This window comes from Oryctolagus cuniculus, chromosome X (genome assembly GCF_964237555.1).
Source record: "Oryctolagus cuniculus chromosome X, mOryCun1.1, whole genome shotgun sequence".
NCBI lineage: Eukaryota > Metazoa > Chordata > Mammalia > Lagomorpha > Leporidae > Oryctolagus > Oryctolagus cuniculus.
Genome location: NC_091453.1, coordinates 75,743,252 through 75,767,332, shown reverse-complemented (window position 1 = coordinate 75,767,332; position 24,081 = coordinate 75,743,252). Strand labels below are relative to the sequence as shown.

Below are 24,081 nucleotides of genomic sequence, written 5' to 3'. Positions count from 1 at the left end.
GGGCTATCTTCCACTGCTTTCCCAACCCATAATCAGAGATCTGGATCAGAAGAGGAGTAGCCAGGACATGAACCAGTGCCAATATGGGATGCTGCCGCCACAGGTGGAAGTCTAACCTACTATGCCACAGCTGTGGCTCCTTACTTTACATATTTAATAATGGTTTCTTCATCCATAAAACAATAATAATATTAGTATATACTTATTACATTTCAGAGGATCAAATACCATAATGTATGTAAAGTCACTTTTCCTTTTCTCTCCCTCTCTCTCCCTCTCTCTCTCTTCCTTTCTCCCTTCCTTCCATCTTTTCAGTTTTTCAGAACATTTTTAATTAACATTGCAGTCAAGGACTTAATGCTACATTAAATAAAGAGATCAATGTCTGAAAAGTAAAAAAGACCATAGTTCACTGGTAATATATGCCAGGGTAAAAACAATATTAAATGGAAAAATGACCATTTTACCCATATACAATAAATTTTAAAATAATTACAGATCATTAAAACTATAGTAGTGTAGCATTCTTACTATTGGTTTGACAAAGATACAAAACAAATTTGACAAAACTATATTTGCAGCAATACTTATACACACAGGCATTCTTTTCTTTTAAGTTTTATGTTCTTTTTTCCTTTTAGCTCCCATATTTAAGGGAGAACATGAGGTGTTTGTGTTTCTGTGTACGGCTTATTTCACTCAACATTATGTCCTACAGTTGCACACATTTTTAAGCAAATGGTAGAATTTCATTTTTTATATCTGAATAATATTCAACTCTGTGTGTGTGTGTGTGACATTTTCTTATCTATTCATCTGATGATGGACATCTTGGTTAATTCCATATTTTGGCTATTGTGAACAGTACTGCTATAAACATGATGGAGCAGAAATCTCTTTGATATACCACGTTCATGTCTTTTGGGTATATACATAGTACTGGGATTTCTGAATCATATGGCAAGTCTATTTCCAGTTTTTTGAAGAACTCCCATACTGTATTCCACAGTGAATGCATTAACTTACATTTCCACCAGCAGTGTATAAGCATCCCCCCCCCCGCTTTTTTTTTACAGGCAGAGTGGACAGTGAGAGAGAGACAGAGAGAAAGGTTTCCTTTGCCGTTGGTTCACCCTCCAATGGCCACTGCGGCCAGTGCGCTGCGGCCGGCGCACCACGCTGATCCGATGGCAGGAGCCAGGTACTTATCCTGGTCTCCCACGAGGTGCAGGGCCCAAGTACTTGGGCCATCCTCCACTGCACTCCCGGGCCATAGCAGAGAGCTGGCCTGGAAGAGGGGCAACCGGGACAGAATCCAGCACCCCGACCGGGACTAGAACCCGGTGTGCCGGTGCCGCAAGGTGGAGGATTAGCCTAGTGAGCCGCGGCGCCAGCAAGCATTCCCTTTTATTCACATCCTCACTAGCATTCATTACTGTCTTTTGGGTAATGGCCATTCTGACAGTGGTAAAGTAGTATCTCTGCGGTTTTGATTTACATTTTCCTGACAGCTAGTGATGCTGAACATTTCTTCATAAATTTGTTGGATATTTGTATCTGTTTGAGAACTGTCTGTTGAGGCCCTTGCCCATTTCTTAACTGGATTGCTTTTTTGTTGTTGTCGAGTTTTTTGAGTGCAGATATGTTCTGGATATTAACCGTTTGTAAGATAGGTAGCTTGCAAATATTTTTCCCATTCTGTTGGATGTCTCTTCACTCTGTTGATCACTTCCTTTGCTGTGCAGAAATTCGGAGTTTGATATAATCATATTTGTTTAGTTTTGCATTTGTTGCCTGTGTTTCAGGATCCATGAAGCCATCCCCTAGAAGAATATCTTGGAATGTTGTCCCTACACTTTCGTCCAGCAACTTCATAGTCTTCATAATTTTCATGTAGAGATGTTTCACTTTTTTGCTTAAATTTATTCCTAAATATTTGACTATTTTTGTGGCTAATGTGAATGAGATTTCTTTCTTAATTTCTCTTTCATAGTCTCAGGGCTTCTATTTAGGTCGCTTATCCATCTTGAGTTGATTTCTGCATGTGGTAAGAGGTTAGGGATCTAATTTTCTTCTTCTACATAAAAACATCCAGTTTTGCCAGCATCAATTGCTGAAATGATTAATGTATGGTCTGGCCACTTTTGTCAATGCAGTTGGATGCATGTACATCATGTACATAGATTGATTTCTGGGTTCTCTATTCAGTGAGTTTGCCATTAGTATTTTTAAAAAGCTACTGTTTTTTGAATATTTATTTTGTAAACTCAAATTCATTGAATTGGTTTATCAATTCTAACACCTCTTTGTTGGGGTGTTTAGGCTTTTCTCTGCACAACATTATGTAATTTGCAAACATGGATATGTTTAATATCTCTTTTCAAATTTTGATGGTCTTTATTTCCTTCTCCCCCGTAATTGCTCTTGCAGATACTTCTAGTACTATATTGAATGTGAGTGAAGGAAGTGGACATCTTGTTTTGTTCAAGATCTGAGAAGAAATGTTTTCAAATTTTTCCTCATTCAGTATGATATTGGTTGTTGGTTTGTCATATAGAACCCTTATAATTTTGAGGCATGTCCCTTCTATAGCTAATTTGTGGAGGGTTTTTATCATTAATGAGTGTTGAATCTTGTCAAATGCTTTCTGTGCATGATTTGTGATGACCATATGGTTTCGGTTCTTCATTCTGTTGATGTGACTTATGATATTTATTGATTTGCAAATGTTGAAATGTTGAACCACCCTTGTATCTCTGAAGTAAATCCCACTTGATTGTGATATATGATCATTCTCATGTGGTTTTGGAGTCAGTATGCTAGTATTTTGTTGAGATCTTTGTATCTATGTTCATCAAGGTCTGTAGTTTTTTTTTCATGTTTTGTCTTTGTTCAGTTTTGGGATCAGAGTGATGATGACCTCATAAAAAGTTTGGCAGAGTTCCGTCCTGCTCAATATTTTGGAATAGATTGAGAAATATTTGAGTTAGTTCCTCTTTAAATGTTTTGTAGAGTTCAGTTGTAAAGCCATGAAGCCCTGGAATTTTCCTTGATGGAATATTTTTAATTACTGCTTCAGTCTCACTACTTTTCATGGGTCTGTTTAGGCTGTCTATATCTTCTTGAGTTAATTGTGGTTGATTATATGTGTTCATGAGTTTATCTTTTTTTTAAAGGAAAGGTTTTTATTGTCTCCACCACAAAGAAATGATGTATGTTTGAGGAGATACATATGTTTACCCGGAATTGCACATTACACGATGTATACATGTATCAAAACATCACATGGAATCCCATACATATGTAGAGCACAAATGCATCAGTTAAACACAAATAAACAAAAAACATTCCAAATGAATTTTAAAAATCCACTCCATGCTTAGCCTTTACTTTGCCCCACAATATTTACCTATTTTATAAATCTGCTTTTAAGAATGATTTCTTTTTTTTAACTTTTATTTAATAATATAAATTTCCAAAGTACAGCTTATGGATTACAATGGCTTGCCCCCATAATGTCCCTCCCACCCGCAACCCTCCCCTTTCCCACTCCCTCTCCCCTTCCATTCACATCAAGATTCATTTTAAATTCTCTTTATATACAGAAGATCAGTTTAGCATATATTAAGTAAAGATTTCAACAGTTTGCTCCCACACAGAAACATAAAGTGAAAAATACTGTTTGAGTACTAGTTATAGCATTAAATCTCAATGTACAGCACATTAAGGACAGTGATCCTCCATGAGGAGTAAGTGCACAGTGACTCCTGTTGTTGACTTAACAAATTGACACTCTTGTTTATGGCATCAGTAATCACCCTAGGCTCTTGTCATGAGTTGCCAAGGCTATGGAAGCCTTTTGAGTTCACTGACTCTGATCATATGTAGACAAGATCATAGTCAAAGTGGAAGTTCTCTCCTCCCTTCAGAGAAAGGTACCTCCTTCTTTGATGACCTGTTCTTTCCATTGGGATCTCACTCACGGAGATCTTTCATTTAAGTCATTTTTTTTTTTTTTTTGCCAGAGTGTCTTGGCTTTCCATACCTGAAATGCTCTCATGGGCTTTTTAACAGAATCCAAATGCCTTAAGGGCTGATTCTGAGGCCAGAGTGCTGTTTAGGACATCTGCCATTCTATGGGTCTGCTGTGTATCTCGCTTCCTATGTTGGATCGTTCTCTCCCTTTTTTATTCTATCAGTTAGTATTTGCAGACACCAGTCTTGTTTATGTGATCCCTTTGACTCTTAGTCCTATCATTATGATCAATTGTGAACAGAAATTGATCACTTGGACTAGTGAGATGGCATTTGTACATGCCACCTTGATGGGATTGAATTGGAATCCCCTGGTATGTTTCTAACTCTACCATTTGGGGCTAGTCAGCTTGAGCATGTCCCAAACTGTACATCTCTTTCCTCTCTTATTCTCACTCTTATATTTAACAGGGGTCACATTTCAATTTAATTTTAACACTTAAGAATAACTGTGTATTAATTACAGAATTAAACCAGTAGTATTAAGTATAACAGACAAAAAAATATTAAGAGGGATAATGTATTAAGTTGTTCATCAACAGTCAGGGTGAGGGCTGATCAAGTCACCATTTCTCATAGTGTCCATTTCACTTCAACAGGTTTCCTTTTGGTGTTCAGTCAGTTGTCACCGATCAGGGAGAACATATGGTATTTGTCCCTTTGGGATTGGCTTATTTCACTCAGCATGATGTGTTCCAGATTCCTCCATTTTGTTGCAAATGACTGGATTTCGTTGTTTCTTACTGCGGTATAGTATTCTAAAGAGTACATATCCCATAATTTCTTTATCCAGTCTACCGTTGATGGGCATTTAGGTTGGTTCCAGGTCTTAGCTATTGTGAATTGAGCTGCAATAAACATTAGGCTGCAGACCGCTTTTTTGTTTGCCAATTTAAATTCCTTTGGGTAAATCCCAAGGAGTGGGATGGCTGGGTCGAAGGGTAGGGTTATCTTCAGGTTTCTGAGGAATCTCCAGACTGACTTCCATAGTGGCTTGACCAGATTGCATTCCCACCAACAGTGGGTTAGTGTCCCTTTTTCCCCACATCCTCTCCAGCATCTGTTGTTGGTAGATTTCTGAATGTAAGCCATTCTCACCGGGGTGAGGTGGAACCTCTTTGTGGTTTTGATTTGCATTTCCCTGATTGCTAGTGATCTTGAACATTTTCTCATGTGCCTGTTGGCCATTTGGATTTCCTCTTTTGAAAAATGTCTACTGAGGTCCTTGGCCCATCTCTTAAGTGGGTTGTTTGTTTTGTTGTTGTGGAGTTTCTTGATCTCTTTGTAGATTCTGGTTATTAATCCTTTATCTGTAGGATAGTTTGCAAATATTTTTTCCCATTCTGTCGGTTGCCTCTTCACTTTCCTGAGTGTTTGTTTTGCAGTACAGAAACTTCTCAATTTGATGCAATCCCAAATGTTAATTTTGGCTTTGACTGCCTGTGCTTCTGGGGTCTTTTCTAGAAAGTCTTTGCCTGTGCCTGTATCTTGCAGGGTTTCTCCAATGTTCTCTAATAATTGATGGTGTCGGTTGTAGATTTAGCTCTTTATTCCACAATGAGTGGATTTTTGTGTAAAGTGCAAGGTAGGGGTCTTGCTTCGTGCTTCTGCACGTGGAAATCCAGTTTCCCATCACCATTTATTGAATAGACTGTCCTTTCTCCAGGAATTGGTTTTATATACTTTTCAAATATAAGTTGGCTGTAGATGTTTGGATTGATTTCTGGTGTTTCACACAGGCAATGCCATGGCTGAGAAAGAACTGCTAAGATCAATCCCATTCACAATAGCTACAAAAACAATCAAATACCTTGGAATAAACTTAAGCAAGGACGTTAAAGATCTCTACGATGAGAGTTACAAAATCTTAAAGAAAGAAATAGAAGAGGATACCAAAAGATGGAAAAATCTTCCATGCTCATGGATTGGAAGAATCAACATCATCAAAATGTCCATTCTCTCAAAAGCAATTTACAGATTCAATGTGATACCAATCAAGATACCAAAGACATTCTTCTCAGATCTAGAAAAAATGATGCTGAAATTCATATGGAGATGCAGGAAACCTGGAATAGCTAATGCAATTTTGTACAACAAATACAAAGCTGGAGGCATCACAATACCAGATTTCAGGACATACTACAGGGCAGTTGTAATCAAAACAGCATGGTACTGGTACAGAAACAGATGGATAGACCAATGGAAAAGAATGAATTCAAAGCAAGGTAACCAGAAGCCCACAAAAAGATGAACAAAATGTGAAGAAAGCAGAATTCACCTTCCAAGGCACAACTACCTTTGTGTTCCACTCACTTCTCTTTTGAGTGAGAACATTGGGCTCTCATTTACTACACACTTGAAAAGTCATGTTTATTCTTACACAAACTTGTTTTCACACTTCCACTAACTTATTTGGCTATATGTAAAACATTTAGGGGTATTTAGGGTTGGGTTAGAATACATCACAATTTTCCCCAATAAGATTAATGTAAGCAGTTATCTATTTCTTTGAGGTTTTCCAGTTTATTAGCATATAGTTTTTCATCGTAGTTTTTTAAGCTCTATTGTATTCCAGTGGTATTATTTGTAGTGTCTGCTTTCTGTTTTTTAATTTTATTCATTTGAATTTTTTTTTCTATTTTCTTGTTAGTCTGGCTAAAGTTTTTTTCTGTTTTGTTTATCTGGTTTACAAAAATGGCCTGTTGTTTTGTTGATCTTTCATATAGTTTTTCATTTTAATTTCATTTATTTCTGTTCTTATTGTTGTAATTTGTCTCCTCCTACTTATTTTTGGTTTGGTTTGTTCTTGTTTTTCTATATCCTTGAGACATATCATTGGATCATTTATTTGAGACATGTCTCTTTTTTAATGTAAGCACTTAATGCCGTAAACTGCACTCTTAATACTGCTTTTGATGTATCCCACAAATTTTGATATCTTATGTTTTCATTTTCATTCATTACAGGCAAGTTTTGGTTTCCTTTTTAATTTCTTCAATGACCCATTGATCATTCAATAGCGTGTAGTTTAATTTCCATGTATTTATAAGTGTTCTATTCTTCATATTGATTTCTAGTTTTATTCTTTTGTGGTCTGAAAAGATTTATGGTATCATTTCAGTATTTTTATATTTATGGAGACTTGTTTTATGGCACAATATATGGTCAATCCTAGAAAATGTGATATGTGTTGAAGAAAAAAATGTATATTCCCTAGCTGTTGGGTAAAATGTCCTGTAGTTCTGTTATATTCACTTACTCAATATTATGTTTTAACTCTGATATACCTTTATTGATTTTCTGACTGGATGATTTTTCTTTTTTTTTCATTTGCCTTTTTTTAATTTATTTTCATTTTTAATTTTAGCTCCCACATATAAGGGGAAAATGAATTATTTGCCTTTCTATGTCCAGCTTACTTCATTCAACATGACATCCTCCAGTTGTGTCCATTTTACTGCGAATGGTAGAATTTCATTCTTTTTATAGCTGAATAATATTCCATTGTATTTTCTTTAACAAATCATCTGATGATGGACACTTTGATTGATTGATTTTTCCATTGTCGACAGTGGGGTGGAGGCACACCCAGTTATTGTATTAGAGTCTGTCTCTGCTTTTACATTCTAATAGTTTTTTTCTATATATCTTTAATTGGTCGTTTGTTGGGTGCATATATATATATATATATATATGATATATCTTCTTGGTAATCAAGTCTTTAATCAAAATGTAATGTCCTTCTTTGTCTTTCTATAATTTAAAACAGTTTAAATTCTGTGTTATCTGATATGAATATAACTACTTCTGCTTGATTTTTGCTTCCATTTGCATGATATATCTTTCTCCAGCCCTTCACTTTCAGTCTAAGTGTATCTTTATTTGTGAAATGAGTTTCTTGTTGGCAGCATTTAATGGGATCTTGGATTTTTATCCATTCAACTAACTTAAGTTTTTTGGGTATTGAATTCAATCCATTTGCATTGATGTTGTTTTGCTAACTGGATGCTCTGTTAGTGAATCTGGTGTTTTCATGACATTTACTTCTAATGTAGGTCACCCTTCAGAATTTCTCCTCAGGAGTGTCTGGTGGTGGTGAATTCTCCGTTTTTACTTAACTGTAAAATACCTTATTTATCCTTCATTTCTAATTGATAGCTTCGCTGGACATAATATTCTTGGTTGGAAGTTTTTTCCTTTTAACATCTTGCATATACCATCCTACTCTTTTTTGGCCTCTAGGGTTTCTGTTGAGAGGTTGGATGTTAGCCTAATTGGTTTTACATTTAAAATGTAACTTGATGTTTTTCCTTTGCTCTCTTTAGGATTCTAACCTTGTCCTTAACTTTTGAGTATGTGATGCAAAATATCTTGGAGAAGATTTATTTTGGTTGACTCTGCTTGGAGTCTCTTACGATTCCTGTATCTAGATGTTCATGTCTCTTTCAAGACCAGAGAGGAGGATGTATATACAACCTGGGCTGCTGGAAACAGCAGCTACAGTGAAATATGATTTGAAAAAAGCATTTGAGGATTCCAAGATGGCTGAATAGAAAAAAAGACATGCTGATTTTGATCAGGGAAAGTAGCAGAAGAAAAGCATACAAAGTGTATTCCTAGGGGAGAGTTGGGTGTCCTGGTGTCAATGACAATTTAGGAGACCATATACAACAGTGAGAGGAGAAGAAATGAAGCTTTATTTGAATAAGAAACAGATAAGCTCCCCGCTAAAGGGAGGGGCTGGTGGAAAACAGATCCCAGTGCTGAGATCTTGCAGTCTGGGTATATTTGTATGTCATTTCACCAGTTATCTTCCAATATCGTTGGTAGAGGTTGTATATAATATAAAAGCAACCTCTTGAAGTAGTATTCAGTTTCTCTTGGTAAAATAACTCAGTCTCTAAGACAGCTTTCCCCTATTCCCTTATTTCTAGGCATCAGTGTAGTTGTGCGGCTTATGTGGCCTCATGGAGAAGCAATATAGTCTGACCTTTGGGTGTCTGGTCCTCTTCCCACGTTGTTGTGCTGTCATTCAGAGCTATAGATATGGTTAATATAATCCATGACACTTGCTTCTCACTTGACTTGGTCAGAGCTGGTACCATTCTAGACTAAAGCTGTCACCTCCACTGCCACTGACTGCTTAAGTCCTCCCTCTAACCATATTCTCCACTGAGCCACCCAGCCATGTGGTCCAACTCCAACCTATACTGCTGAATCACTTTTTCATGTCTTGGAGGGCCCACAGGGAGCACCACTGGTTCTCAAAAAAATTTCTAAACCACACATGAATAAGATAATTCAGGAAAGTGAAATATCTGGTGTTCAATTTGCACAGATTAACTGATATGACAGTATCAGGCTAACACAGGGAGAAGACAGGGACAGACTGAGAGGATATTGCTCTCCAGAGTCCTTAGTGTGGAATGAGGGTCAGAACCCCATCTGCCTTCAGTGTTATCTTCACTCCTTTAATACAATAGTAGTGACTCACAATTTGGCTGCCATTTATTGAATAAATAACATCATTTTCCAAGTCAAAGTCCTCTGGATTCAGAAAAATTTAAACCTTTCCTTTTTCCTCATGTATGTATATTCCTTTTTTCCAAATCTGATCTGGCCTCACCATTAATGATATTAAGTAGGAAGAAAAAGAATTTACAAGAATTTCAAGGCTATGATTTGCACATATTTTAAAGCACAAAGATGAATAGCCTTCTTTCTTGCATTATTTTATATACATTTTGATTTTCATCTACATCATCACTCTGTGAAGATACTTGAGAGTGTTCTGGGTCAACTATGGTGGCAATACTGTACTAGGGAAGAAAAAATGGGGGACACATTATTAGTGTTCAATATAGAGTATTTTTAAGGGCAGGAAGTCCAGTAGCAGGGAATATCTTTCTCCCTTTCTGAAAGAAAGGTGAGATGCAGCTAGTATTATTCAGTTCATCTTCCCTACTCTATTCACTGCTTCAGATACTTGCAAGTTTTTGGTGAACATTTAATTTTCCCAATCTGCAAGGATAAAATTAAGTTTTACTTAGATGCACCTCCACTGTGGCATTCACTCATTTTTAAAGAATAAAGAAATAGGAGGGGAGAAAAATTATATAGTATATACATTTTATCCTTCATTTCCCACATATCCCTCTCCCAGTTTCCCCTATTTTTTTATTTGAGAGGGAGAGTTACAGACAGTGAGAAAGACAGACAGAGAGAAAGGTCTTCCTTCCATTGGTTCACACCCCCCCCACCCCGCAAATGGCCACTACAGCCAGAACTGTGCCGATCCGAAGCCAGGAGCCAGATGTTTCCTCCCAGTCTCCTATGCGGGTGCAGGGGCCCAAGCACCTGGGCCATCTTCTACTGCTTTCCCAGGCCATAGCAGAGAGCTGGATTGAAATAGGAGCAACCAGGACTAGAACTGGCACCCATATGGGATGCTGGTACCGCAGGCAGAGGATTAAGCAAGTGAGCCATGGCGCTGGCCCCTTCCCCTATTGTTAACATCTTATATAATTATAGTACCTGTCATCACTGAGAAACTAACATTGATACATTTCTATAAACTAACCTTTATTCAAATTACACAAGTTTTTCTACTTCTATCCTTTTTCAGTCCCAGGATGCAACCTACAATATTTTTGGTCATCATGTATTCTCGATATTCTCTAGCCTGAGCCAGTTTCCCAGTCTTCTCCTTTTTTTATATTGAGTTTTGTGTTTTAATGTTTTTTTTTGTTTGTTTGTTTGTTTGGGTGCTGGTACTGTGGCATAGTAGGTTAAGCCTCTGCCTGTGGTGTCAGAATCCCATATGGGCCTCAATTCAAATCCTGGCTGCTCCTGTCCTGGTTGCTCCTCTTCTAATCCAGCTTCCTGCTGCTGGCCTGGGAAAACAGTAGAAGATGGCCCAAGTGCACCGGTGTGGAAGACCCTGAAAAAGCTCCTGGCTACTGGCGCCTGGCTTCAGATTGGCCCAGCTCCAGCCATTGCAGCCATCTGTGGAGTAAACCAGTGGATGGAAGACCTCCCCCTCCCCCCATCTCTCCCTTTCTCTGTCTGTAATTCTGCCACTCAAGTGAATAAATAAATCCTTAAAATGTTTTTAATTTTAAATTAGTTTTTAATATTCAGTACAGTTTGTAGATACAATTCTAAAAATATAATGATATTCCCTTTCTCCGTACTTCTCCCTCTCTCTCCCACCACTGTCCTTCCCTCTCCCTTTATTTTTAAATTATTTTTGAGATAACATATTTTAAATATATATATATATCACCACAAAAATCTTAAAGTTTTATCAAACAAGTTTAACAAGTAAAAAGCAAAAAGACCCTAGTTTGATGGGAATATAGACAATGGATATAAACAATATTTAAATGTAAAAATGACCATTTTACCCAAATACACTAAATTTTAAAGTAATCACAGATCATTAAAACTATAGTAGCATAACATGCTTAACCATTAGTTTGGCAAAAGTATAAAGCAAAGTTCTGTGTTTAAGGAGCACTGGTCAGGTATCTTTGAGAATGTTCCACTGTTGGAGTTTCTCTAGTATTTTTATTATTGGACTGGGGTAATAAGATTTTGGTAAGGATACCACAGAAATCAAGTGTCCTTTTTATATCAGGGAGTATATGGCAACTACATGATTTATCACTGGTGGCATTAATCTTGATTATCTGATTAGGGTGGATCTGTATTAATTTTTTATGGCTGACATAAAAGTTGCTAAAACTCAGTGGTTGATAACGATGCAAATTTATCATCACACAGTTCTGAAGTTCAGGTCTCATGAGATAAAATCAAGGTATTGACAGGGCTGCATTTCTTTCTCTTACTTTTAATGAATTATTTATTTGTAAGGCAGTTACAGAGATGAAGGGGAAGAGATCAGATGAGAGGAGAAAGCGAGAGAGCAAGAGAGAGAGAGAGATCTTCCATCCACTCATTCACTCCCCAAATGGCTGTAGGTACCTGAAGTTGGGCTAGGCTGAAGCCAGGAGCCTGGAATTCCATCTGGGTCTACCACATGAGTGACAGGGGTCAAAGACTTGAGCCATCACTTACTGCATTCCCAGGCACATTGGAAAGGAGTCAGATGGAACGTGGAACAGCTGGGACTTGAACCAGAGTTCATATTGGATGCAGGCGTTGCCGGCAGACACAATGTCGGCCCCAAGGGCTCCATTTCTTTATGTGATGTGTCTGAGAGAACCAATTCCATTGCCTTTCCTAATTTCTAGAGGCCATTTGTATTTATGTCTCATTGCTTCCTCACTCCATCGTCAAAACAACCTTGGGTCTGAAACTCACGTCATATCAATCACTACTGCTTCCAATCAGGTCTCTCTCTGACTATGTCCTCTTTTGCCTTCCTCTACTCTATTTAAGGACTCTTGTGATTATATTAGACTAAGTCAGATAATCTGGGATGATTTTCCTATTATAAGAACATACAAATATCAATGTTGATTCCTTCTGAAACATTAATTCCCGGTTTTCCAAGTAACATACATTTTTCAGACACTGTGCATTCAGACATGGACATATTGAGTGGGTGGGCATTAATTCTGTCTTGCAATATTTCTAAACCGTAAAGGTATTGTTTTTTTCTTTCTGTACTCTTTCTTTTGGAAACAAATAAAGTCTACACACAAAGGGGGAGAGTGAGAAGTTCTACTTCCTAAACACACACACACACATACACACACACAATTTGGAATTGTTTTATAAGAAAGATTTGTCTCTTCTCTCCCATTTATTTCTTCATTCAATCATTTATTTCTAACTCTATTACTCATGGATATTTAGTTTATACTTTGGGTAATAATGCAAACCTACATATTTATTCTGTTGCTCAGAAGATCATTTCCGTCATTTTTCTTTTTCAATTACAAAAAAAATGCACAATTTTTAATTTAAAAAATTCTTGGTGTGTGGCATGAGGTATTTTTGTCCTCAGGTGAATCTGGAAAATCTGGGGACCACATTGGCTACAGCAGCCCCAAATCCCTGGGTACCCCCAGCAGCCGCTCCTGCACCCAGTCTCTGCCCACTCCACCCACCAGGGATCTTAAGAAGGTGCAGCGGTCTGCTCTCCACCCAAGTCCCTGTCCTCCACCAAGAGCTGCCTGCAAATAGCATCTGTAACCATGCCAGTTCTGAAGAACATCAAATCCAAGAATGGCTCCACTGAAATCCTGAAGCACCAGCTGGACAGCAGGAATGTGCAAATAGTCTACACACCCGTGAATCTGAGCATGCTGAACTCTAAATGTGGTTCATTGGGCAACTTCGATCATAAACCAGGATGTGACCAAGTGGAGATAAAATCTGAGGACCAGGTCCCTGGATAATATCACCAATGTCTCTAGCAGAGGAAATATAAATATCAAAATCCCACAAGCTGACCTTCCATGAGAATGCCAAACCCAAGACAGACCACGGAGCAGAAATTTTGTACAAGTCGCCCATGGTGTCTGGGAAAAAGTCTCCACAGTACCTCATCAACCTGTCCTTCACCGACAGCATCAACACGGTGGACTTGTCCCCAGCTCGCCACACTGGCTGATAAAGTGTCCCCCTCCATGGTCCAACAGTGTTTGTGATCAGGCCTCCAGGGCCATTACACTCATGTAAAGAAGAGACAGTGACAGTGTGGGGAAAAGCGTGATGATCTGGCCCTCCCTGGTTGCCACTCACAGATGGGTTCATCGGTTCATCACCTGACCTGCTTTTGTCACTGGTCTTGGGCCCAGGTCTTCAAAACTAGTGATGAGAGTGAGGGCAAATTTCCAAACTAATGGGAGCTCATAATAAAACAGTTTGAAAACACACACACACATACACAAACACACAAATTCTTATAGAAATGTATAGAGTAAAACTTCAAAGTCTTTGAGCTAAATCCTATTCTCCAGAGATAACAATTTTCATCAGTTTCTACATATATTTTACACATTTTCTATAGATACATAATCACTTGGATATACTCTATGCAGACACATAGAAAAAGACAGCATTATTTCCCATTTTCTTTATACAGGATTGTACTTAAAAGGGTTACACAACTTTCTTTTCTTGCATAACAATAAACCTCAGAGACTACTGTATGTCAGGACATTAACATGCACCCACCTCATCTATTTTAACGGCTGCATAGTATCCTTCTGGCATTTAAGTACCTTATTTACTTACTCTTCTCCTGATGCACTCTTTTTTTTTTTTATTTTTTTGACAGGCAGAGTGGACAGTGAGAGAGAGAGACAGAGAGAAAGGTCTTCCTTTTGCCGTTGGTTCACCCTCCAATGGCCGCCGCAGCCGGCGCGCTGCGGCCGGCGCACCACGCTGATCCGATGGCAGGAGCCAGGAGCCAGGTGCTTTTCCTGGTCTCCCATGGGGTGCAGGGCCCAAGCACCTGGGCCATCCTCCACTGCACTCCCGGGCCACAGCAGAGGGCTGGCCTGGAAGAGGGGCAACCGGGACAGAATCCGGCGCCCTGACCGGGACTAGAACCCGGTGTGTCGGCGCCACTAGGCAGAGGATTAGCCTAGTGAGCCGCGGCGCCGGCCGCACTCTTAGATTATCTCCAGGTTTTCCCTTTTGCAAGGAAAGCTACAAGCAACTTTTTTGTGTATTTTGCATGATATGCTATTATTTCTATGGATTATGCTATTATTTCTATGGGATTAAAAGCTTTCAAGCCCTTTCCATCTCTGATTATTTTCTACTTCACTGTTTATAGAAAGATACAACCTGAGCTATTGCTAAAGCATAATTTTTAGAGTTAAAACATGACTCAGACACAAATTAGAAAATTAAGATATGTCAAATATTTTATATAATTCTTTAATTAATGAAAGAAGCAGTAAGATATTGAGACCAGTTCAAACAAGAACTTGAAATATATATATATATATATACATATACATGTATTTGCATGTATAAATATACGTGTATATATACATACAAGTCAAGAATATTTAAATGATTTTTGTAATTACAAAACTGCTTAATATTCTATAAGGCAATAAAATGCAATGTTAGAGATCATTATTTCTACAGTACAGCGATAAGCTGTATCATGAGCAGATAAAATTCATTTGCATATCTATGAACAGAAGTCATTTTCACTGTAGTCAGTTTTCCACATGTAACAGTTAACCCCACAAAGCTTTAAAATAACAAGTTAATTGAAGGTGCTTACAATTATGGAATTATATAAAGCTGAGAGAGTCCAATGAGTAACTCCCAGACCTATTTCTGAAATGACACTGTGTAATCTCTTTTGCCCATTTTCAAGTACTGGGCAATTATTCCTAACATTGGAATTGGATATTGAGCTACAGAGACTCCATAATTATACTTGTAAACATGAACCATGACTCAATTACTCCTCATCACAAGAAGAGAAATTTTAACCCTAATTAGTTTTCATAAAATTAACAATGCTGCCTTTTCTCTCAATCCTGCTTTCACCATATATATTTAAGTTTATAGGTATAGGGGAATAATAGCTTTTTTAAAGATGCATTTATTTATTTAAGAGGCAGAGTTATAGAAAGAAAGGTCTTCCGTCCACTTGTTCACTCCCCAAATGGCTGCAATGGCCATAGCTGGGCTTATCTGAAGCCAGGAGCCAGCAGTTTCCTTCGGGTCCCCCATGAAGGTGCAGGTGTGCAAGCACTTGGGCTCTATTGCTTTCTCAGGCCTTTAGCAGGGAACTGGATCAGAAGTGGAGCAGCCGGGACTTGAACTGGCACCTATATGGGATTCTGGCATTGCAGGGGGAAGTTTAACCTGCTACACTGAAATGCCAGCCCCAGTGGTTATTTTTTTTAATTATTTTCTTGCTATTAGGCATTCTATCACTACACAGAAAAATAGTGCTTTTATTAGAGCTTCCCATAATATGGTTAGCATAGAGAGAAGTTAGTTGATACTTTTCTCCTATCTTAGTTCTTTGTTCTGTGAAACTAACTTGAACAGAATATTTGCATGAACTATGGCACATAGGAAATGAGCTACAAACTTGGTTATAGTAGTCACCCACCATGGAAAAAACCCTCACCTATAACATTGCTAACATTAAAAATATTTTAACATAAATTAACAAGAATTTAAAAGAGATATAAAGTTAAAATACCTCTGATGACTCCATAAATACATTAAAACCCAAAAGTATATGATGTCATTAACTTCTATTAATGACTCAATTAAGTCTATAAAGCCAGGCAACTGTTTACTGATGAAAATGCAGAGGACTAACAAAACTATGTCACTTGTCCTTGGCCACACAATCTCTCAGTAGAATTGGGATTGCAATCTCAATTTCTTGACTACCACTCTAGTGCTTTTTATTGCATATGACTTGGAAATTATACTTTAAAGATTATATCCTGGAGACAGATCATTCAGCACACTACATACATCATGTGACCAAGCTTCTTTACAGTTTCTAATCTATTAAATATTTATTGAATATCTAATATGAGCAGGGCACTGTATTAACACTGGGAGTGAATTCAGAAATATAGAAAATGATTATTTCTTCAAGAAACTTGCAAATCTAGGTGTGTATATAATAGTCACTAATTTAACAAATGCTTATTGAGTACCAAGCATGCACTATTCTGTTCTAGGCAGTAGAAGTATATCAACGATATTGACACAGAGTATGAAGGTCTAGATCATTTATGTGTCTGGAGGTGCTATAAGGTTATACATATAAGTGAGCGAGGCCTGGTGGAGATATCTAGGACAATGATAATAAAAGAATGCAAGTTTTATTTCAAGGGGGAAAAAGATACTCTATCTTCTTGTCGTCATGTGGGAAGGCAGACTTGGAGTCACCAGTACAGATTTCCAAAAAAGCAGGAATCTGGATTTTTATGTGAAACACTGGAATCTAAGTTTACTTTTAATAAAATGCTGAATGAGCCAAACAAAACACATCTGCACCCCAAATTCAGTACATTTGCTGCCGACTTGTGGCAATAGGAGCCCTCTTGGAGGAACATTGTAAAAATGAAGCATATCTAGATACAGACAACCAGAGTAATAAAAGAAATATAAACCAAAAGGGAAATATATAAGAGAACTTCAAAAATATCATAGAAAAATTGAATTAAAATATAAGATAATGTAGTGGGGCTGGCCATATGGCGTGGTATGCTAGGCATCCACCTGTGGTGCTGGCATCCCACGCTCTGGTTTATGTCGCAGCTGCTCCACTTCCTGTCCAGCTCTCTGCTATGGCCTGGGAAAGCAATGGAGGATGGCTTGGGTGCTTGGGCCCCTGGGCACAGGTGGGAGACCCGGAAGAAGCTCCTGGCTACTGGCTTCGGATCAGCTCATCTTCAGCCATTGCAGCCATTTGGGGAGGGAACCAGAGGACAGAAGACCTTTCTCTCTGTCTCTCCCTCTGTCTGTAACTCTACCTTGCAAATAAATAAATAAATCACTTTTTAAAAAAGCTAATGTGGTAATGGGCATTTGGCACAGTAGTTAAGGTGCCTCTTGGAACATCTACATTCCATACCAGTGTCCCTGGGTTTGATTTTCAGCAATGCTTCCAATTCTAGCTGCCTGCTAATCAACACCTTGGGAGGAAGCAAGTAATGGCTCAAGTAGTTGAGTTCCTGCCATCCATATGGGAGACCTGGGTTGACTTCTCATTTCCCAGATCAGGCTTGCCTAGACCTACCTGTCTAGGCATTTGGGGAATCAACCAGCACATGGGAAATTTCTGCCTCTGCCTCTCTTTTTCTCTCCCTTGAAATAAAAAAAAATTTCAATGTGTATTTGCCATAAACTTTTTGAAGTTCATATATATATGCATACACACACATACATATATATACATGCATACATATCCATTTCTGTGCATGTGCATGTAAATATGTATCCAGAATGAGCCACCCCTTGCTTAAAAATCCTCCAAAGGATTTTTAGGAAAGTTCACTTAGAATAAAATTCAATAAAATTCAATTTTATTCATTCATTTATTGAAGTAACATAATTTAATTTTCCATTAGATTAAAAGGTTTAATGGCTCCACTAAAGAGTTCAACAAATAGAAAGTAAAAACTCCATGGTCCACTAGGAAAATAGGCAAGGGCTCTCAACAATACTCAAGTGAAAATATTCAGGTTCAACTTCACTTATATAAGTTTTAAAACAAAATCAACATTAATGTTATAGTACTATCTAATTCTATATTAGGTATATATCTCAAATACATGAACTCATTTTATCTAAGAGATACCTGTACCACCATGCTTATAGCAGCAGTGTTCAGAACAGCCAATATATGGAATTAACCAAGGTGTCCATGATCAGATGAATGGATAAAAAAATGTGAGATATATGCACAATGGAACATTATAAAGTTATTGAAATTAATGAAATTCTATTATTTACCTCAAAATGGATACAACTGGAGGACATCATGTTGAATGAAATAAGCAAGACACAGAAAGACAAATACTTCATGTCATTTCTTATACACGGGAGCTATAATTTAAAGAGGATAGAAAGAGAGAGGGAGAGGGAGAGGGAGGGGGGAGGGAGGAGAGAGGAGAGAGAGAGACGTACATGCAGGCCCATGTCTAACAGTTCTGTTGCAAATACTGTGTTCTGGCAAATTTATTTTTAAAATTCAATTATTTGTATCATGACCTACAAGGATCTAATACTCTGGTTTCCTTCTACTTCTATGCTCTCATGTGACACTATGCTCTCAATCACCGTACTCTACCTAAAATGGCTTAATTTCCATTCTTCATATTTGCCGGACATTTAGCTCCTTCTGCTTGAAACACTCTTCCCCATGTTTCTTTGGTTGGTTGGTTGGTTGGTTGGTTGATTTAATAACTGACTTGCTTTTATTTGCCTCAGGTCTTAGCTTAAAGGTTATTATTTCAGAGAGATGATACCTGAACGCCATACCTCAAGTAGTTTTATCCCCTTTTTCTCTGTTATTTTTCTTCCTTGTATCAAGGAATGAAAATATTATGTCTAATTTGGTCATCATCAAATTTGCAGCACATTGTACAATATCTGGTACAAATGAGATATTCAATAAATACTTTTTGAATTAAGAGATGACTTGTGAATAAATATGGCAAAATCAATTTTTTTACACATCTGAAGGGATATTACAAGTAAGGTAGAACACCTCATGATATATGACTCCATAAATGATATATTGGTACTATCCTAGGGAAAAATATATGTGCAGAGCAAGGCTAAGCAAAGTAGTAGTTAAAGGAAAGCATTTGGTGGACTCATGATCTTATTACTCATACACATTCATATCATAAATTTTCTTTCATAAGTAGGAATAGATTTTTTTCCAAATGCAGACATAAGAAAAAAAGATAATTTGATCATGTCTATCAGGCCTTGTGAGAATAAGCATTAATTACTCTAGTACAGTATACATTTTTGTTAAAAGCATTTTATTAGTCATAACATATTTGGAGCTAGTTATGTCTGTTAAACACTTTACCAGTCCCCATGCTCAAGGAAATGCTGACAGTTATGCAATTGATCTATATCCCTGACATCTCAGTCTCTTCTTCATGTGGTAGCCAGAGTGAGCTAGCCAGTGGACATATAAACACTCTACTAAAGACAGGGAATAAGAGAATAGCTCCACTTCTCAATACTAATAGCAAAATAGAGAAAGAAAAGCTCAGAAGCTTATGCATGTTGCTGGAGAAAGTGGAAAAGGTTAGAAGGGTACAAGAAGATAGTGTCAACTATCAGTACATAATAGGTTCTAAAAATCAGTGCAGGAGTAAAGGTAAGTATTTAGTATCTACATTCCCAAAATGACTAACAACCAGCAAGCACCCAAATAGATTCAGTTTGTGGACTAAAATTGTGCATGTGTGACAGAAAGACTAGCAGGGCATAATATTTGGGGAGGTATTTGAGTAATTTAATACAGCCTAATTTTGTCTTCAACACCATTTCATTTGAGGTACTTCCAGGGGCAGACAGTGAAATAAATGATCTAACATTTGTATTATATAACATAGACGCTAGATGCTTTAATACAATAGCTAGTTTTGCCCTTTATTCATGTATTTTATTTATTTTATTAGAGCCGCCACAGACCTAATACATACGGTAAAATCTTAATTAGTAAAATGAGGAAAAAGTGTAAGCTAGAGAAATTCAATGGAACAAAAAGTGGAATTGAGCTTTGAGCTTTAACTCTTTCAAACATTGAGCCTTCACAAAAACTAATATATAATTTCCCTTCTTTAATGCTATATTTCTATAATTTTACTCTGAGATGGCCCAAATGTACATAAAGAGAATGAAAAATAACAAAGGTAAATAATGTGCAGGGATAAAGAATTAGATCATCTGGAGTGGCCCACAGAATTGACCAATAAAAGACTAATAAAAAAACTTCTGCATATTGTCCCTATTGAAACTTAAGGATGAAACAGAGTTCCAGTTGCCATATTATAGCAGTGACCACACATGGTTAGTTTGTTTATTATTACTTGGAGTTAATCCAGCATTTGAGATTAATTAGCTACAGAATTATGCTTAAAAGGCTGAGATTGTGGGCTGGATTGCTGCTTCATCCATACAGCCCATTCATTCATATATGAAGCTTTGAATGGGTGTCTGAGCATAGCAAAATGGGCATGGACTTAGAATTTGAAGTCTTGGATTAGAGTTGAAGCTCTGACCGTCATTATAAGTGAATTGACACTAGACAAGCGACTTAAACATTCTGAGCTTCCTAAAATGGGAATGGTCACAGTTTTTCTGCCTAACAGGGCTACTGTGAGATAATGAATGTAAAAGATTTTGTGAACTGTTAAATGCCACTCAAGTGCCACCAGTACACATCAAATAGCTCTTACAGAGAAAAATTCTCCATTTTCACAGAGTCTATTACACTGGATCTTAGGCCAGCACATATTTTGAAGACTGGACTGAAAGAGATAAGACGAAGGCAGGAAACAAAAAGAGAAAAAGAAAAGCTCATGGAGTGCTCAAAAATTACATTTTTATTCAATCTTTGAAGAAGCCTAAAGTCCAAAAGACCAAGTGTCTCCTGCAAGGACAACTCTTCCATCTGTGTTTCTGATTCATATTCATTTCCATTTCTAGTACCATGTTCTATCATTCACTCCATTCCCCCATAACCTCCACCTTGCCTCTTCTATTGGCTCCTTTCCTCAGTCTCATTAGCATGCTTCCACAGGAACTCCCCATTACCCTTGGAACAAAGCTCACATTTTATGATATCAAAGAGCCTTCTATGACCCATTTATTCTTCTGCTTGGTTGTGTTATCATTTTTTTAAAGATTTATTTATTTATTTATTTAGAGAGGTAAAGTTACAGAGAGAGAGAGGGAGAGAGAGAGAGATGTCTTCCATCTGCTGGTTCATCCCCCAATGGTCGCAATGGTCGGGTATGGGCCCATCTGAAGTCAGGAGCCAGGAACTTCTTCCAGGTCTCCCACATGGGTGCAGGGGGCCAAGCACTTGAGCCATCCTCTGTTGCTTTCCCAGGCACATTAACAGGAAGCTAGATCAGAAGTGGAGCCGCTGGACTGGAACCTGCGCATATATGGGATGCCAGCACTGCAAGTGGCAGCTTTATCTGTTATACCACAGCACCATCCCCGGGTTGTCAGTCTTAGTTACTCTCCACCCTTCTGAATTTTTTTACAGTTGTCTTCACACATGATACTTTTTCTTAGTTCTGTTGCCTCATGATACCCATTGTACTTAATATCACCATGTTCACTTGTTTCAACCCTGCTTTTCAAACCCAGCTCCTGTCTCTTCTTCCAAGTCACTTTCTGCTTGCCTCATTACCAAGTTAGGCACCCTTCCCCTGCAACACACTGCATTTATCATTTTAAGTACCATATTGTATTACAACAATAACTTTTTGCTTATGTGTCTTTATCACCCTCAAGTGTGTAGGTTCCTCAAAAAGTGCAATTTACTAGTCCTTTGTACTTCCAGGTCACGACAAAGGTCACTAGTCCTTTGTACTTGCAGGTCATGACTATTTTACTGGAAAGATGACATTACCTAAAACCAGAAAAGTTGTGTGAAGTATAAATAACTCTCAGTCAATGTCATATCAGAGTGTATGAATTAAAAAATGTCTTTTTAATTTACAACTGAAATAAGCTGTTCCAAGTAAATGGGAATTTCAATTGAGGTGGGAACCCATAAGTAGGCAATTTGAGGACATGGATCAATTGAGGTCTTGGGAAGACCTAGACAAAGTGTTACAATGGGAAACAATGATCAGAACCAGGGAAAATAATCAAGGTACTTCAACTCTGTATATGAGCATATTCAAGAAGAAATTTGGCCCAACAGAGCACAAAGATGTAAGATAGAAAAACCAAACAATCTTTGGAGCCCAATCAGACAGATAGGATGCTAAAAACTATTTCCCATTACCTCCTGGCTATAGATTGTCCAGCTTAGGTTTAGAAATACCAACATTGCTATGAGCATCTATAAAGGCAGAACAGTGCAATAAGGTAAATAACATAATCCTCCTATGAGTACCTTGCTCCTTCGGATAGTGTATTCCAAGAAGATTGTGTTCTATAGTTCACAGCAGCCCTTAACTACCATTAGGAAGCAACTCTCCAGTCCTTAAAGTGTCAATGGCATCAATTTTGTACATTAGACATACTTTCCTTTAATATGGCAAGAGGCAAAGTATAGACGTGTTTATTTGGCTATTAGTTGACCAGATATTCAATTCTGAAGCTTGACATAGACAGCTGCTGTAGCAGCTCAGGACATGCTTCCCAAACTAAAATATATAGAATGTCATTGAGCACTATAATTACCAAATTTACCAAAAATTACAATATGATCTGTTTCAACCTTATTGTTTGTTATGGGTCTGTTTTAGATTTTCCATATATCCTTCATTTTACCTTAGTAAGTCATATGTATCCAGGTATTTATATACATTTCTTCAAAGTTTTCCAATTTCTTAGCATATAGATTTTCATAGTCATTTCTTACGATCCTTTGTATTTCAGCAGTGTCAGTTGTAATAGCTCTTTTTCAATCTCTAATTTTATTTGAATTTTTTCTTTTTCTTGTTATTCTGATAAAGTGCCTATTTTGGTCATCTTCTAATATAGCTTTTTCTTTCATTGATCTTTTGCATTTTTATTCTTTTCTTTTAGTTTTCTCTAAAATTTATTATTTCTCACTTCCGGTTTTGTTTAGTTTGTTTTTGTTTTACAATATTCTCAAAATACATCATTAGATAGTTTGAGACTTTCTATTTTAATGTAATCACTAAATCTTATAAATTTCCCTCTTAATACTCTTTTGATGTCTGTATCCCATAGGATTTGATGTGATGTATTTTCATTCTCATTTATCACAAGTTTTTGCTTTCCTTTAGAATTTCTTCAGTGAATCATTGGTCACTCAGTCACATGTTGCTTAATTTCCATGTATTGTAAATGCACTATGTTTCTTCTTGTTGATTTCATGTTTTTTTCCTTTATGGTCTGATAAGATATATGGTATGAATTTAATCTTTTTAAATTTACTGAGACTGGATTTGTGGACCAATATATGGTTTATCCTAGAGAATGTTCCATGTGCTGATAAGATTGTGTGCTCTGTAGCAATTTAGAGTAATGTTCTGTAAATGTCTGTTAGGTCCATTTACTCAATAGTATGTGTTAAAACTGATGTATCTCTGAGGATGTTTTATGTCTGGATTATCTGTTCATTGATGACAGTGGGGTGTTGAAGTCCTCCATTATTATTGTATTGGAGTCTACCTCCCCCATTAGGTCTAACAGTATTTGCTATATATATTCTAGGTGGTCTTTTGTTGGATTCATATATATTTGAGTGCTATATTATTTTTTATTTTTAATTTATTTTTAAGGAATTAAAATTTCATAAGTATAACTTTAGGAATATAGTTTTTCTTCCCACCATAGCCACCCTTCCACAATACTCCCACCCCTCCACCTCCTCCCTCTCCCCTT

At 37.3% G+C, this 24,081-nt stretch overlaps 1 pseudogene; it reads left to right on the top strand.

Annotated features, from left to right (window-relative positions):
• Positions 1-13,655, top strand: part of LOC103351938 (microtubule-associated protein tau-like) — a 30,097-nt pseudogene extending 16,442 nt beyond the window's left edge.
• Positions 13,656-24,081: the final 10,426 nt, after the last annotated feature.